This window comes from Canis lupus, chromosome 15 (assembly GCF_003254725.2).
Source record: "Canis lupus dingo isolate Sandy chromosome 15, ASM325472v2, whole genome shotgun sequence".
In the NCBI taxonomy this organism is placed as follows: domain Eukaryota; kingdom Metazoa; phylum Chordata; class Mammalia; order Carnivora; family Canidae; genus Canis; species Canis lupus.
The window spans coordinates 19643565-19662378 of NC_064257.1; the positions used below are offsets into that span (position 1 = coordinate 19643565).

General features: G+C 39.4%; 1 protein-coding gene across 5 annotated transcripts in view; it reads left to right on the top strand.

Moving 5' to 3' along the window:
- Positions 1-18814, top strand: part of ZDHHC17 (zinc finger DHHC-type palmitoyltransferase 17) — a 189910-nt gene that overhangs the window by 476 nt on the left and 170620 nt on the right. The window lies entirely within an intron of this gene.

Here is an 18814-nt window from a genome sequence, read left to right on the forward strand (position 1 = left end):
GAAGGCGGGCGCTCGCGGCGGGCGGGGCTGGGGGGGCTCCCGCTGCGGGCTCGGCCCCCGGGGTCTGGCGGCGGGCGGGGGGCACGGCTCGGGGTCCGCCGGCCTGGCTGCAGCTGCGGGCTCGGGGCCTCCGGGCAGCTCGGCCGCCGGGTCGCGGTCTGGAGGCGGGGGCAGGGGGCGGTGCACGGCCCCGGGCCCGCTGGCCAGGCTCCGGCTGCAGGCTCTGGGCCTCCGGTCGCGGTCTGGCGGCGGGGCGGGTCTGTGCGCTGGACGGGGGGGAGGGGGGGGTGCACGGCCCCGGGCTCGGGACCTCCGGGGCAGCTCGTCCCCGGGTCGGGGTCTGGGGGCGGGGGGTGCACGGTCCCCGGCCCGCCGGCGTGGCTCTCGCTGCAGGCTTGGGGCCTCCGGTGCTGCTCGGCCGCCCGGGTCGGGGCGGGTCTGTGCGCTGGAGGGGGTTGGTGCACGACCCCGGGCCTTCTGGCCTGGCTGCCGCTGCAGGCTCGAGGCCTCCGGTGCAGCTCGGCCGCCCGGGTCGGGGTCGGGGTCGGGGCCGTGCATGGCCTGGCCTTGCTCCCGCTGCGGGCTCGGGGCCCTCGGGGCAGCTCGGAGGGAGCTCCGGGCTCCCGCGGTCTCTGCGGGATGAAGGCGGGACCACGGCCTCCAGGGTGCGGTGGCGGCGACGGACGTGCACGGCTGCCTGGCTCCCCCGGAGCGGGATGGTTCTGCTGACCTCGGGGTTGGGGCTTCCAGCCTGCGTCGCCCAGTGAAACGTGGACACACACACACACACACACACACACACTCAGAGTGCCGCGTATTAACACCCAACCACCGTCTTATTCATCACTTTGATTTACTAGAAGCAGATGGGACAGTTCTTTAGGAAGATGCTTGAGCTGCTCTCAACCAGAAAGGGCTCCTCAGGATTTCTGAGAAACAGAGCTGTACAGTAAGTCTTTGCGACCAAGGTAGTGACATTTTTATTTATTTTTTGTTAAGGATTTTATTTATTTATTCATGAGAGACACACACAGAGGCAGAGACACAGGCAGAGGGAGAAGCAGGCTCCATGCAGGGAGCCCGACATGGGACTCAATCCCAGGTCTCCAGGATCACGCCCTGGGCCAAAGGCAGGCGCCAAACCGCCGAGCCGTCACCCAGGGATCCCCAGTAGTAACATCTTTGGAGCTGCCATAGGACATGCCCTTTCTTTTAGTTCACACTTAGGCCTTAAAAAATACACCAGGGCATAAAGTTCTCAGATGATGACTCGAAAATGTTGCCAAGGAATAGGTCTGTTCATGTCTTCTCAGTGAAAGTCTTAAATACTGAGATGTTGATTTTATGTATTCTGACATAGTGTTCTTTCAGTGAACCGTTGGTGTGTGGCGTGGTACATTGTTTGGCACTTTAGGAGTAATTGTAACTGATAACAGATCCCTAGCGCTGTTGCTGGTAGTAATGAAGTGGCCTGTAGGCTTGGAATGGAGAGCCCAGTCTTCGGGTTGCCACTTAAAAGAACGTTATGAGAACATCGGCTTCTCCTTCCGCACACTGCAAGTAGAAGTTGATATGAGATCTGCCATTCTTTTTCATCTGGCAGACACAAGGCCCAACTACTTTAGATGTTTTGAGTCTTAACGCTGTGGTTTCCAGTGTTGCATGCACACCTGGTGCAGACCTGGTAAAGTTCTGCTTCCTTGCACTATGTTCTTGGGCAGACTCCTCTGAGTTCTAGCTTCATCATTTGTATTTATGGTATGAAGTGACAATAACTAATAGGCTATTATGAGGATCGTGATAATGTATTCTTTTGTTGTTGTTGTTAAAACAAGCAGCTTTTGGTCTCAGAAAGAAACCTGTTCTCTGCCTTGGTGGGCAAATAAAATAATAAGACTTTTAACAACTGTAGGAGACTTGGGTTCCAGTTCTGTTATTTGTAGTAATTAATTAGCCAAAGGACTTGAGACAAGTACTTAATCTCTCTCTCTCTCTCTTTTTTTTTTTTTTTTAAAGATTTGTTATTTGTTCATGAGAGACACAGGCAGAGGGAGAAGCAGGCTACCTGCAGGGAGCCCAGTGTGGGACTTCATCCCAGAAACTCCATCCCAGGACCCTGCGGTCACACCCTGGGCCCAAGGCAGATGCTCAATCACTGAGCCCCCCAAGCGTCCAGTACTTAATCTCTTAAAGCCTGAATTTGTTAATCAGAAATGCAGATGTGGCCTAGTTAACTTGGTTATAAGGGATCAGGCGAGACTGTATGTTGAGGATTAAGAACTGGCACATTGTAGGTGTTCACTTAGTGTTATTTCTTTTTCCTCTACCAGGAGGGAGATGTTACACGTGTGTTTTGGTTTTGGCAAATGGTTTAGAGACTTGTGTGGGTTTTAATTTATGGAATAGAATATTGTAGGAGCAAGTTTTATTTTACTTCAGATTTAACACTGTGTCACAAAAATAGTTTTTCACTTAATATTTGTTGAACAGATGAATTATTTGTAGGATAAAGAAATTAGCCATTCCTTAAATCTGCTCTTAGTATGCATACTGCTCACTATTAAAACCTTTCTCGGGATTATGTAATTAGCTGAACAGGGAAACCTTTTTTTAATTTTTTTTTTTTATTTTAGAGGTATTTACTGTGAGAAAACTTACTTTTTAATTAATCAAACGATCCATTAATTTAGTGAGTCTTTTAAACATTTGTTTATTTTGTTTGGGTCAGGTACTGTGCTGGGCTCTTGGCACTTTGGGATTTTCGTGTTTAATTCAACGAGAAGCAGAATAGGATGTGGTTGAGAGCCACTGGTAACAAAATCTGGGTTCTGCACTTGCTGTTATTATGGTAAATTTACATTTGTAAAACTGGGTTGTTACTCCTTATAGTGCTTATTGTGAATATTAAGTAAAAAAATAATGTTTATAAATGTTTATCAATGTTTATAGAGTAGCCATCCCAGACCACAGCAGGTGGTCTGCCAACAACTCTGACCTTCTGAAAGCCCTAGCATGTAGTGAATACTGGTGCTATTACTTTGCTTTCTGATGAAATAGGTGATTATTCATTTTATTATAATGGAAGAAATTAGAGCTATTTGGAAAAAGTTGAACTGATTATCCTGGGATTAGGGTGCTAATCCTAGCTCTGTGACTTTAGGCTGTTGGACATTTAACTACTCTTAGTTTCTTTGCTTTTAAGATAGAGAGGCTAGGGGCGCCTGAGTGGCTGAGGTCATTAAGCGTCGGACTCTTGATCTCAGCTCAGGTCATGATCTCAGAGTTGTGAGTTTGAGCCCTGCGTTGGGCTCTGTACTGGGTGTGGAGCCTACTTAAAACAACAACAACAACAACAACAAAAACAGAACATAAAGAGGCTAGACTAGATCTCTTAAGATTTTTTTAAACTCTACTGTTGTAATTGTATGTTGTGATTTTTCAGAATCAGTAGGTTTGAGCATCTATCTTCTACATGCATAGCACTGTCCTAAGTTATATGGATGAAAATAAAATAAGTAAGATATCTTCTGCTTTCCAGAAGTTAATGATCTAATTTGGAATGTATACACATGTGAAACACTTAACAGAAACCAAATAAATGCTGAATTGATTAGCCTATAAGCAGTGTCAGATTTCTGTCACCTAGAATGGTTAGAAGAATGACTTCAACAGAGAGAGAGACCATATGTTGGTCTACAATCCCGTGGACTTGGTATCACCGCTCTTATGTTTCATCCGCTGGTGTATCCTCAGTAAGCCGTCCTAGCTCTTTCATAGAATGAGGCCACAATACCTCCTTTTGCCAGAGTATTATTATAGGGGCTCTGTGTTTCAGCAAGATCTGACTCAGCTTTGAACTGGATTGCCTAGATTATCTAGGGCTTTCATCTCTTGTTTGCTTCCTTTTTTTCTCAATTTCAAAACTTCTGTTACTCCTTTTCTTTAGTTTCTCTGTTTTTTTTTTTTTTTTTTTAAATGACAACATTTTTTTTTGCTTCAAATTAATATCTATCTGGGATGCCTGGGTGGCTCAGTGGTTGAGCATCTGCCTTTGGCTCAGGACGTGTTCCTAGAGTTCCGGGATCGAGTCCCGCCTCGGGCTCCTGAATGGAGCCTGCTTATGTCCCTGCCTCTCTCAGTGTCTCTCATGAATAAATGAATAAAATCTTTTAAAAAAATTAATATGTATCTCATTTTTCCCTTTGTTTAAAATGTTAAGCCAAAGTATTACTACATATCTCTTGCCTTCCGATTTTCTAAAATTTCTTTTTTGAAGTTTTTCTTTAGTGAAAATGATTTTGCCTTTTTCCATTGGTATTTTTTGACCTATTACATAGAGATAGACATATGTACACATAACTAAAACATTTGCTTTCAGAAAGTAGATAGAAAATTCCTTTGAAAATTGTTTTTCTTCTTTTGATAGGTTATGGACATATTCCTTATCCCTTTAAAGCGTATCTTTCTGGCAGGCTTTAGAATCTGATGCCTTTTTTTAGGGAGAAAGCTATATGTCATGTTGTTGTAATTTAGATTTAAAAATACTGTAACCACTGAATCAATAGATACAAAATGAAAATGCAACTAATTGTTGACCTCATGGATTGTGGCAAAGCCAAAGTTGAAAACTACTGACCTATACCCCAAAAAATTGTATTTGGTTGTGAGATACCATTTTAAGTTTTGACTTCTTTGTTTTATTTTGCTTGTTTTTATTTAGAGAGTCATCCCAAAAGTATTTATTAAGAATGGATAGTGGAGTGGATAGATACAAGAAGATACAGATTAAAAGTATGAGTAAGGGGGATCCCTGGGTGGCTCAGTGGTTTAGCGCCTGCCTTTGGCCTAGGGCGCGATCCTGGAGTCCCGGGATCGAGTTCCGCGTCAGGCTCCTGGCATGGAGCCTGCTTCTCCCTCCTCCTGTGTCTCTGCCTCTCTCTATGTCTATCATAAATAGTAAATAAAAGAATATTAAAAAAAAGTATGAGTAGTAGTGTTTGGCTGCTTGAGCTTAAATCCTTAGTGTTGCCACTTACTAGCTATGTGACCCTAGGCAAGTTATTGAACTGTGTCCTATTTTTCCAGACTAAAATGGGAATACAATAGCACCCCTGTCTCATGAAGTTGTTGTCAAGGTTAAGACAACATATATAAAATTCTGAGTCTGGTGCTTTGTAACACAATACACGTTAATACTAATGTTGTGGTATGAATTTAGTAATTCTCAAGCAGTAGTAGTAAACATATATTAGATATGGAGGCAACTAAGCAGCTAAGATAAATGAAACTGGGGATTGAGGAGAGGATGGGCAGAGGAGTCTGTCATAAGCTTTTTAAATACTATTACATTTTCTTAAAAATGTGTGCCTTGATATGAGGAGCATTTATTGAACATCTAAATTACAATGCTGATGCTCTGATAGGCCACAAAGTAATGGGGAATATAAAATAAGGCATTGCAGAATAACAAAAGATTAACTGTAGGCCTTCAGATCCCTCACAATAGACAAAAGTGTGTTAAAATTTTGTTAAGAATTAAAAACCCATGGCAAAACCCATTTTCCTCCAGAGGGTATCCTAAGGTTATGTTAGGGTAGTTAGGATTAGTAAAGGCATCTTGATACAGTGTGCTTTTTAATAGAACCTCTTAAAACCACATAATCCCCAAACCATTTCAATATCAGGATTATGTGAAATGCTCTTTCTCAGCATCATCTAACTGTAGTTAGATTTCTACACTTTCTACAGTTAGATGATCATCTAACTGTAGTATGATTTTGTAAATAGATTCTATTACAGATAGGTATTTTAAAAATAAAATATCAAATACTTTAAACTTTAGAGTTTGAAAAATTGATTCAAGGCAATATTTAAAAAATATGCAAATAAAATTCTCATTCAGTATGATTTTCCAGTGGTAGGATAATTTTCTATTGAAAAAATCTTTAAAATAGAGCTACATAGGCAGCTAATTTAAAAGTAATGTGAAACTTCAGTTTTCTGTAAAGGAGATATCACAAAGAACTTAATTTCATGAGTTATAAAGGTATATTTTTTGCTTTTTTAATCGTTGGTGAAAATTTGTCATATGATTATTGCATTTTCTAGGGTTAGTAGATAAAATATGAATCTTTCTTTGATAAACCACAATATTACAATGCCCTGAGCTAGTCTTTCAGATTGTCAATGATTATTATTGAAGAGATGGAGATGAAGGGCCTAAATGTACCTGGAGTATGGTGGGTTTGGTTTCTCTCTCTTTCTCTCTTTTTTTTTTTTTTTGCATATATGTTAAATAGCTTATATTTTTAAAAATCAGTTCTTTAATACTAGGAAAAGTCAAGTAAAAAATAGTAACTACTGATTGAGATGTTACTGTACCCTTGTCAATTTTTTTTTAAAGGTTTTATTTATTAGAGAGTTACATGCACGAGATGGGGGAGGGGCAGACTCCCAGCTTGACAAGGAGTCCAATGGGGGTGGGAGGCAGCTCTATCTCAGGACCCTAAGGTCATGACCTGAGCCAAAGGCAGACACTTAACCAACTGAGCCACCCAGGTGCCCCTACCCTTGTCAATTTTTAAAAATAACTTTCTGGATTATCAGCATTTGTTAATTTATGAAGGATTTAATGAGGATGAGCAAAACTATCGCTATTTTCATGAAAAATTAAAAAAAAAAAACTCTTCTGTGAGCTGAAGAGAGAAGTTGCTTGTTTTTTTTTTTTTTGCTTGTTGTTTTAGAATCCTTGAGTTGCAAACCCTTTTAAAACTTACTTGGGGGCAGCCCAGGTGGCTCAGCAGTTTAGCACTGCCTTTGGCCCAGGGTGTGATCCTGGAGACCTGGGATTGAGTCCCATGTCGGGCTCCCTGCATGGAGCCTGCTTCTCCCTCTGCCTGTGTCTCTGCTTCTCTCTCTCTCTCTCTCTCTCTCTCATGAATAAATAAATCTTAAAAAAAAAAAAAAAAAGACTTGGGCAAAAAAGGGAAGTTACTAATTACATAACCCTAACTTAGGATGGCAGGGATGCATTTAAACTCAAGGATACCTGACTTGAGCTGAGAATGTCACCAAGACTATTTTCTGTCTATCCTCATCTCTGCATGTCAGCTCTATTTTCTTCTAATGGGGAGCTGCTGCTTTCTTCTCTGTAGTGGCGACATGCATGCTGACTCCCCTCCCCCCCCCGCCCCCCCCATATCTCAACTTTCACTAACCATTAGAGAGGGACTGCATGTCTTCCTTTATTCCACACTGGAAAGTGGCATTGCATTTTCCTGTTTTAGGTTATATTTCCACATGACCATGAAATAGGGCCTGTAATTTGCTAACATCTCTTGGTTGGATTTGGGGAAGAATAGTTTGCTTAAAGAAGGAATGCTGGCAGGCAAAATTATTTGTCTTCTATATTCTTAATGGAAAGAACTGTTTATTTGCTTTGTTTCCAATCATCTAGTTTTTTATATGCTTTAAGAGATATTGTAATTACATTGAACTCATTCTTAATGCCAAATATTCTAATTGGCTTACTGAATAGCATTCTGTATTAATGATCTAGACCAGGAGTTGGGAAGCTTTCTGTAAGGGCCAGGTAGTAAATATTTTCAAGTTTGTGGGCCATATAATCTCTTTAGCAACTGCTCAGCTCTGTGCTGGTCATAGGAGAGCAGCCAAAGGCAATATGGAAATGATTGGATGTGCTGTGTTCGAATAAGACTTCATATATAAAATCAGGTGGTGTGCCAGATTTGACCTAGAGGCTATACTTGCCAGCCCCTTATTGGGACAATACATTGAAACTCCAGGAAATTTATATTAAAATATATGTTTCAATGCCTTGAATTCATTAATCACTTGTGTTCAGTAACTATTAGAACTGGATTCATGTGGGAGATGGGTTGGGTGAACTAAGAGAGAGAGAGAGAGAGAGAGAGAGAGAATGTGTGTGTGTGTATGTATTAGAATCTTATGGAGACTTTTGATAGAATACACCTATTTCCATCCACACCTCTCAAAGCCTCTAATTTCGTATGTGGATTTGTGCTATGTATATTTTGAAAAAGTCCCAGGGATGATTCTTATACCTCTCTAATACTGGTACATACTTGATAGGTGGGAAAAATTTTACTACAGGAGGAAGAGGGAACCTAATTTGACATTTAATGTATGAGGCATTGTACCATATGCTTTTCATGTTTTCTCTTCAGTTTGATAGCAATGGTAATTGCTAACATTGATGAAATTATAACTATGAGCTAGTCACTGTCCTGAACAGTTTTGCATATATATTCATTCATTTAATTCTCACACTTTTTTTTATACCTATATTACAAGTGAGGAAATGGAGACATAGAATAAGTAACTTGCTGGTAGTGCCCTAATTGAATTTGAATCCAGTTGCTCCTTTTTATAGTGCAGCACAGTGTGAAAGTGATACAGTCGTAGATACGTTTCATTGGATATTATTTACCAGGCACTGGTTACCTGTGATTGCAAATGCCCTCATTTACTTTTTTTAAAAAAACTTTTAATAGGCTTTGTTTTTTTTAAGACCAGTTTTGAGTTCACAGCAAAACTGAGCAGAAAGTGTAGAGCTTTCCCATATACTCTCTGCCCCCCATACCAGCACCAGCCTCCCCTGCATCAGAGTCACATGTGTCATGAATGTACCTTAACACTTCATTATCACCCAAAGTCCATACGTTACACTAGGCTTCACTTTTGGTATGTATTCGTCAGGTTTTGACAAACGTATAATGATATATATCTATTGTTACAGTAATATACAGAATGGTTTCACTGCCCGAAAAAATCCTCTGTGCTCTACCTTATATTCATCCCTCCCTCTCTCCCTCCTAGTTCTGGCAACCACTAAATTTTTCTTTCTTTCTTTCGTTCTTCCTTTTTTTTTTTTTTTTTAAACTGTTTCCGTAGTTTTGCCTTTACCATAATGTCGTGTCACGTAATTTGAATCATACAGTCTGTAGCCTTTTCGGGTTAGCTTCTTTAGTAATATGCATTTAAGCTTCCTCTGTATTTTTTCATGACTGGACAGCTCATTTCTTTTTTAATGCTAAAGAGTGTTCCATTGTGTGGCTGTACCATAGTTTAGATACTCATTTACCTACTAAAGAACATTTTGGTGATTTCAGTGTTGCACTCATTTTACTTTTTTACAGTTCTGCAAAGGAGGTGTTACTGAGCTGTTTGCAGATTAGGAAGCAGTCAAGGGGTGAAGTACTTTATTCAGGTTCACGTCATTAGCAGTTGGCAGAGTGTGTATTAGAACCTAAACTCTTGACTCCAAAGCCATAATTCTCATATATATTCTGCTATATAGTTTAATAGGTCAAAACACAAATTGTTTTTGATTATGTAATTGAAAAACTGTCAGAATTACTATCAGCTTTTGTTAAAGGTGTTAGAGGAGGACTCAATTTTGGTAGTTGCTCTAAGTCCACTTCTTTGAGTAGCTATTTGACTTGAAATCCAAAACCTAGATTTTCTTAAAAATACTTTTCTTCAAAATGTTTCTTCAATTTATTCTGTTTTGTCTTTCTCCTGCTTAGTCTGAACCTGTAAGCAAAATATGTTTTCATTCATAAAATCCCTTGAGAGGAAATGAAATAACCCTAGGTGTGGATCAGGGTGGAGGGGCTGGAGGGGTCGGAGAGAAATACTCTTAGTATTAAATCTGTGGCAGTGGCTGATAAGACAAATGTTACTGGCTTGAGTCTAGACACTTGGGGTTTAAGCCTTTTTGAAGAGTCCCTCTTTCATTTGTGTTACCATGCCTCACTGTAATCCTAAGTATTCACTGCTCTGCATTCGTAATTCTGCAGCTATGATCATGAATGAACTGTAGATCTTTCTAATGGAATTTTTGCTTTCTGGTTGAACACCCATTATGAGTATCCAAGATCTTTCAGCTGTTTAAGAAGTTAATTGAGTTGATTTCATAAGTTTCCATTGTTTAAACTTGTTTTTTCCTTATATGTCTTCTTTCCTGTGGATAATTTAATGTAGTCAAATCCTAAGAAAGGCCACACCTGGGGGGAAAAACTGACAAACTGGAATCTAGAACTGTATCATTGCAGAACAAGTAAGAACTTAAACTTTCTGAACTATGATCCCAACATCTGATTTGTTCTATATTGAATAGTGCATATGAATTTTCAAGGTATCAGAAATTTAAATTCCAGTATGGGTTTTATGACTTTTAAAAATAATGACACATGATTATTGTCAAAAATTTAAGAAATACAGAAGGTATATAGTAGAAGGTAAAAGTATGTAACCAATGCATTTTTTTATGAATACACTTTGGATGTAGTCCCATTGTAGCATATAATTATCTTTCCCATTCTTTGTAATGTCTAGACCTGCCTTGTTTAACGTGATAACCACCACCAATGACATGTGCCAATTTAAATGTAAGTTAATTAAAATGAATATAATAGATATTCAGCTTTTCAGTCACACTAGTCAAGTTTCAAGTGTTGATTAGCAATGTGTGCCTAGTGACTACTGTTTGAGACAGCATAGAAATGTAGAATATATCTGTAATTGCAGAAAGTTCTGTTGGACAACACTGGTCTGGATGGTTTTTAAAAAATGTATATGCCTTTAAAAATATTTTCTGCATAACTCTTTGTTAAGGCATATTTTATTTATGATAAATTGTGTGAATTTAAAATGTTTAAGCTGATAATTTTTCTTTGAGTTAAACTTTTTGAGATAGTTTAGATTCACATGCAGTTGTAAGAAAAAGTGCAGAGAGATCTTGTGTACCCTTTACCTAGGTTCCCCCAGTGGTAACACCTTGCAAGATTATAGTGTAGTATCACAACCAGGAGATTGATATTGACTCAGTGAAGATACAGAACATTTCATCATGACAAAGATCCTTCATAGTGCCCTTGTGTGCCATGGTAATCTGTTAATTCATTTTGGGGCACCTGTGTGCCTCAGTCGGTTAACCATCTTCCTTTGGCTCCGGTTATCATCCTAGGGTCCTGGGATTGCCCCCCATGTCGGGCTCTCTCCTCAGCGGGGAGCCTGTTTCTCCATCTCCCTCTGTGTGCTGCTCCACTTGCTTGTGCCCTCTCTCTGTCAAATAAAATTTTTAAAAAATCCATTATCCATTTCTATAGTTTTACAATTTTAAGAATATTATTTAAATGGAATCGTAGTGGTATGTAACCTTATGGGATTGGCTTTTTTCAATCAGCATAATTCTCTGGAGATTCATCTGGTTGTAGCAGTCAGTCATTAGTTCCTTTTTATTACTGAGTAGTAAGTATATGGATATACTACAGTTTGTTTAACCATTTACCTGTCAAAGGAGATCTAGGTTGTTTCCAGTTTTTGGTTATTATAAATGAAGCTGCTTTAACTGTTTGTGTATAGGTCTTTGTGTAAAAATAAATTTTCATGAGGCACCTGGTTGGTGCAGTTGGTTAAGTGTCTGACCCTTGATTTCAGCTCAGATTGTAATCTCAGAATCCTGATATTGAGCTCCACATTGGACTGTCCACCCAGTGTATGGAAGCCTGTTTAAGATTTTCTCCCTCTCCCTTTGCCCCTCCTCCCCATGCACATGCTCTCTCTCTTTATCAACTAATACATAAATAAAGCTTAAAAAAAAGTTTTCATTTCCTGGATAAATGCCCAGGAGTACAATTACTGGGTTATATGGTAGTTGTATGTTAGTGTTCTCAAGAAACTGTCAGGCTGTTTTCCACAGTGGCTGTATATTTTACATTTCAGTCTGCAGTGTATGAGTAATCAGATCTCTGCATCCTCACAGCATTAGATATTGACATTTTCTGATTTTAGCCCATTTTAATAGGTATATGATGATAAGTCATTGTGGTATTAATTTGCATTTCCCTAATAGCCAATGATGCTTTGTTTTCATGTGTTTGCCATCTTTATATCCTCTTGGGTGAAATGTCTCTTCGTATTAGTTTGCTAGGGCATAGAAATACCACACATGGTGGCTTAAATAATGAAAATTTATTTTTTAATTGTTCTGGAGGGTGGAAGTCCAAGATCAAGGTATTGGCAGGTTTGGTTTCTTCTGAGGTCTTTAGCTTTAGCTGCACTTTTGCTGTGTCCTCGCATGGTTTTTCCCTCTGTACTCAACAGTGCCCCTAGTGCCTGTGTCCAGATATCCTCTTCCTTTAAGGACACCAGTCAGATTGGATGGAGGCCCACCTTGGTGACCTCATTTAAACTTAATTCCCCTTCTATAGGGGTTAGCTCCAAATACAGTAACATTCTAAGGTACTGGCGTCTTGGCTTCAGCAAATGGATTTTGGGGGGACACAGTTCAGCCCATAACAATGCCTTTTGCCACTTTTTTTTCTCCAATTGATTCTTTATTTTATTGTTGATTTTTTAAATATATCCTAGACACTAGTTCTTTGTCTTGGTTTGCAAATAGTTTTTCCCAGTCTATACAGTCTTATCAGCCTCAGTAGGGTCTTTCTTATGGCATAAGTTTACATTTTGCTGAGGTCCAGTTTCTACGTTTTTACTTTTATGGGCTGTATTTTTTTGTGTCAAGTCTCAGATTCCCCTTCCTTAGCCATAGATGTCAAATATTTTCTTTTTCTTTTTTACAGTTTATAGTTTCACAGGTAACACTGAAGTTCAGGATCAGTTATTTTTTGCATAAAGTGTGAGAATTAGGTTGAGGTTTTTTTGTGTTTTGGGGTTTTTTTGGCCTTTAAATGTCCAGTTGCTTCAATACCATTTGCTGAAAAGCTTATCTTTCCTCCCTTTAATTGGCTTTTACATTGTTGCCAGAGATCAGTTGAACATATTTCTGTGTGTGTGTGTGTGTGTGTGTCTAGGTTCTGGGTTCTCCGTCATTGATCTATGTATCTGTCCCTCAACCAGTACTATACCAGCTTGATTACTGTCGCTGTATAATAGGTCTTGAAGTTAATTAACTGCTTTCTTTATTCGTTTCTTTCAAAATTATTTTAGCAATTTTATTTGCCTTCCTATATGAATTTTAAAAATGACCTTGTCTATATCTACAAAAATTCTTGCTAGGATTTTGATAGGAATTGCATTAAACTTGTGTATCAATATGGGGAGAATTGACAACTTTATCATGTTAAGTGTTCCAATCCATGAATGTGGTATATCTGTCCATTTGTTTAGATCTTCTTTAGTTTCTGTCAATAGTGTTTTGTTATTTTCAGCATAAAATTAAGTGTTTGGTTACACTACTTTTTATACTCTTAGGCTGACTTAACAGTGTCTCTCCAGCAGTTCTCATAGTCCTATGTCGTCAGTTTTTATCCTTATCAGAGTATATATACTAGCAATCATTTCTCCCATCCTTAAAAAAAAAAAATTCCCAAACCAAACCATATTTTCATTTGGTCCCACTTACCTCTGACTTCTCTATTTCTTTGCTCCTCTTTATAGCACAACTCCTTAGAAGAGTTGCTTATATTTGCTGTTTCCAGTTCTTTTCCTTCCCATCTTTTCTTTAATCAGCTGGGCATATGCCCCACCTTGTCAAAGTAAAGCAGCATCTATATTGCTGAATCCGGTGGTCAGCATGGACTCTATCTTTCTTGACTTTTCATCGGCATTGATATAGTTGATTTCTCCTGGATACATTTTCTTTGCTTTATGGAATCAAAACAAAGTGTAGTTTGGTATCCATCAGATTTCCTCAAAATTAAGTCTGGTAAATCTAAGTATAAATCTAATCTAAGTGAAAGGAAAACTCAAACATTGCTAGTGAGAGTTTAAATGGGTACCATCACCTTAGAAAGCAATTTAATGATAGTAAAGTTGAGTATACTCAAAGTCTTTTTATCCAGAAGTTCTATTACTAGGTGCTTTCCCTAGAGAAACTTTTACAGGCGAGACCTGTATAAAATTGCTAATTGTAATAGGTTTATAGTAGCAAAAATTCTCGTAGGGAATTGTATGTGATCATTCATAAAGCAGTATCTAGCAATTGCATTGAACTACCATGTATCAGCACAGAAAAGTCTCAGAAACATAATGTTGGGTGAAAGATACCAGATATGAAAGAATAAATACTTTATGATATATTTGTGTATATGCTATTAAGTGGGACTTTCTGTGTCATCTAAGGATTTTTCCTAGAGCTCAAAGCTGAGGACAGTAGCTGACAAAGGATCCCTGCAGTGTAAACAGAGAGGCGGAACTTGCTGAGAAGTGGCTATGATTTGTCCTGGAACTCTATTACCTACAGCTTATACAAAATAAAGATTTTAATGAGGAGAAGGGCTCTTTGAAGGGTTACTAATCCAAAAAAGGAATCCAAAAAAGGATAGTGTTTATATCATCCTCTATGTGGATTGCAAACAATTTCTCTGAAAAATTGAGGAACTTTCAGGAGGGAGAATGTGTCTGTGACTGGATGCCTGCTGGGATGCTGTCTTGGTGGAGTGTTAGAGAATTCATGGAAAAGTGTGATTTGGCTCCCCTGCAGTTACTGACGGGGCTGCTGCTGCTTTCCTTGGGAAGCATAAAGGTAAGGGATATATGAAATTAGTCTTGCAGTGGAAGAGCTAGAAGAGCGGGCTTCCTCTGTGTATGTAGTGACGTTAAGAGTCTTTCCTTTGGACCAGGTGAGCACTTGAGATGCTGGTTAGGCCAGAGCTGTCATGAAAGAAACTTAACCAAAAGATAGTTGCCTGCTTGGCATAAGCAATCCCAGGTTATACCAGTAGCATAACAGCTAGGGAGGAGTTTTTAGACGTGTGCTGAAGAATGCCTGCCTCTCCTACAGCAGAAGATGTTAGAGAGGAGATTCTGTCAAAGAAAACCAGAGCTGGATGGTAGTTAAAGTGGTAAAAATTCATTTCATTCAGGAACTATTGCAATAGGGGGGAAAGAAGCCCCTCAGAATAGAACTGAGCTCAGTTCTGAATATAGCAAGGACAATTGGGAATATGGCCAATAAGAATGAGGGTTCAGTGGATTGAAATACTAACAGGAGACATCAAGGGTAGGGGGATTCTTGCTGAACTGACTTAAGAGACTGTTGCTGAAAGCAGGCCAGGGATCAGATATCAAGGTGGGAGTTTCTCTCAAAGCTGATGTAGCAGCTTACAGACAGCATCAGCGTATATGAATTTGTCCCTTTACTTCTCACTTTCTCTCTCTATCCCTGTCCTGTGGTAGGCAGAATGATGGGCCCCCCAAAGATGTCAAGTCTTAATCCCTGGAACCTATGTTGTTACCTCAATAAGGGAAAAGAGTCTTTGCAGGGATAGTTAAATTGAGTGTTGAGATGGAGACGTTATCTTGGCTATTCAGGTGGATTCTAATTGTAGTTACATGTCTCCTTATAAAAGGGAGGCAGAGGGGGACCCCTGGTTGGGTGGCTCAGCAGTTGAGCATCTTCCTTTAGCCCAGGGCATGATTCCAGAGTTCTGGGATTGAGTCCCTCATCGGGTTTCCTGCATGGAGCCTGCTTCTCCCTCTGCCTCTCTCTCTCTCTCTCTCATATGAATAAATAAATAAAATCTTTAAAACAAAAAAAGGGAGGCAGAGGGAGATTTGAACACATGTGCACAGAAGGCTATGAAGTAGACTAGAGAGATCTGGAGATGTGGGCCTGGAATATTGGAGTAATGTTGCTGCAAGTCAAGGAATGCTGGAAGAGGCAAAGAACAGCTTCTCCTCTAGTACCTCTTGAGGGAGTGTTGCCCTGTTGATACCTTCTGATACTGATACTTGATTTTGGATCTTTGACCTCCGGAACTGTGAGATAATATCTTTGGTTGTTTTAAGCTAATAAGTTTGTGGTAACCTATTATCGCTGCAATGGGAAACTAACACACCATCACATAGTATTGTAATTATTTGTTTGCATAACCTTGGGAACACAGAACACTGGATCATTAACTCTGCCTGAGGGAAACAAAGAAGGCTGTAGTGACATTTGAATTGTGAATCGAAGGATTTGTAAAAAGTGTGCCAGATCTGAGATGGGATATGCCTTCTAAGTAGAATAGCTAACATGACCAAAAGGACCCTGAGGTTTTTTGATAAGCATGGTTTCTTGAAATGGCTGTTATACATAAACATTTAGGATGCTTAGAAGAAAATGGTAGAAAAAGTAATTTGGGGCCAGTTCATGCAATTTTGCATGATTACTGAAATGTTCTTGCTTTACCTTCTTTTACATGATTATAAGGATTTTAAGCAGGGGAGTGATTGGAATAGCAAGATGGACAGACCATTTGAGAAGATGTTGTAGAGGCAAAGCAAAAAAGAGGTGATGGATTTATTTTGAGTAAAGTAGTTAAGAGTTGGTAGCTAATTGCACCTGAAATTTTGGGGACTTGAATGAGATTTAGTGTGGACGTTTTGTCCACACTGTGAACATCAGAATTGTTTATCTCATCTGTAATTTCCTTGTTCAAAATTCCCTGTTTGTCTATTGCTGACTGAACTAGATGTCTAAGTCTTTGTTTATTTAAACTCAACTGCAGATGGGATTTGTGCATTTCTTTTAGGATTTTCAGTGTTTCTTTGCCATCATATTTGCAATTTGGTGATTGAATTTAAAACTTAGTGTACACATGCACTTAACTCATACATTTAAAAAACAAACAAAACTTCTAGTGCTTGAAGGATACTTCCTCAGATTTGCCACAGGTGGGACATTTTGTGTCTGCCCCAGCTTTCTGGGGCCAAGTGGGAAATGTGGCCAGCACTTGAGCTTGGGCTCCTGGTTAAGAAGAGTTAGTTGTGTGTGTGAAGGGCAGGAAGCAGAGAAGTGGAGAGAGGCTTCCATAAGAGTTACAGGCCAACTAGGAGATAATATTAAAAGAATGCTAGTCAGAATCCTATAGTTGGAGGATAAAATTAATCTCAAGTGGACGTATTTTATAGTGAAAGGGTATGGTGGTCAACTGGGCATTATATCCAAATACAATGTTACTCATTCTCTGGAGTAATGTATTTGAATACAATTTAACAACTTTATATATAATGGAGAAAGAATAAAAGGCATTGCCTTTTTAAAATGGAAAAAAAAGTAAGGAAATAAGGATTTACTGTCATTATTTTTTCCTAATGTTGCATTTGATGTGTTTGCCAATGCTATATGCCACAGAAGTGAAAGACCTCATTTACTTGCAGGAGTAAATGTTTGGAGTGCTTGTTTATATTCTTGGACTATTCAAAGAAATCATCAAAAAAACGGATTAAAAAAAAAAAACGGATTAATATTTTCAACCATGTGTGCAGATACGAGATAAAGTTGAAGATTACCAGTACTCTTATGTACCAGTTATTACATTAAGGATCTTGAGATGGGGATGTTATCCTGGATAACCAGCTCCAAAATATAGTGGTTTATGTACGTCTTCATTGCAAAGTCTTTACCAAAATAATTTTCAGAGTTGTATTAGTCAGATTAAGCTGGGTTTTGCTACACTAGCCATGCTGAAGTCTTAGTGGCTTACATGTTAGTGTGCAGTACACATGCACTGTAAGTTGGATAGTGGCTCCTTTGGGACCTGGACTGCTCTCTGGAATATTGCCATTTTCCATGGTGGTGGGAAAGAGAATGAGGAATTGCATACTGGCTCCTAAAATCTGTTCTCTGAAAGCAACATGTCTCTTTTATTTATATCTCATAGTTGAAAAAAGAAAAAGTCAATCACTTGGACTCAATTTAACTTTCAAGGGTCCATGGTGTACTTAATGGGTAGCAGTAATGATTACAGTAGTATTTAAATATAAAAATCAAGACCAAAAAGTCCAAGAAAAAGATTGTATGTGATTATAGAAAGTATAATCCTTGATATATATTGAAAACATAAATAACAACCCCAAAAATATAACAAGTGTTTAGATCAGTATGAAAAAGTTTAATAGGGATCCCTGGGTGGCGCAGCGGTTTGGCGCCTGCCTTTGGCCCAGGGCGTGATCCTGGAGACCTGGGATCAAATCCCACGTCGGGCTCCTGGTGCATGGAGCCTGCTTCTCCCTCTGCCTGTGTGTCTCTGCCTCTCTCTCTCTCTCTCTCTCTCTGTGTGTGTGACTATCATAAATAAATAAAAATTTTAAAAAAAAGTTTAATATATAATCTCAATATGTGAAAATCTGATTCAAATGTATTAAACAAACAGATTTCAGGCTTCAAATAGAATAAAATAGCCAGAGGATAAGAACAGGCAAGTCTCAAAAGATGACATAGAATATAGTAAAGCATATGAAAAGTTAAAATATGAAAGGTTTTTTTTTTAAGATTTGATTTATTTCAGAGAGCAAAGGAGAGCAGGTACCTTTGGGTGAGGGTGAAAGGGTGGGGAAGAGGGGTGAGGGTGAAAGGGTGGGGAAGAGGGGTGAGGGGCAGAAGGACAGGGAGACGCAGGCTCCCCACTGAGCAAGGATCCCGATGCAGGACTTGATCCCAGGATCTCGAGATCATGACCTGAGCCAAAGTCAGATGCTTAACCAGCTGAGCCACCCAGGCACTCCTGAAATACCGAGTATTGTTTGTTTAAATTAGGGGAAGAATTCAATAAAAATAAGAATAATGCTAGTGAATTTATGGAGAAATGGGTTAATCATATGATACTGGTGGGATTATAAATATAATCCTTTTTTTTTTTTTTTTTTTTTTTTAAAGATTTTATTTATTTATTCATGAGAGACACAGAGAGAGACAGAGAGAGGCAGAGACACAGGCAGAGGGAGAAGCAGGCTCCATGCAGGGAGCCCAATGTGGGACTCGATCCCGGGACTCCAGGATCACACCCTGGGCTGAAGGTGGTGCTAAACCACTGAGCCA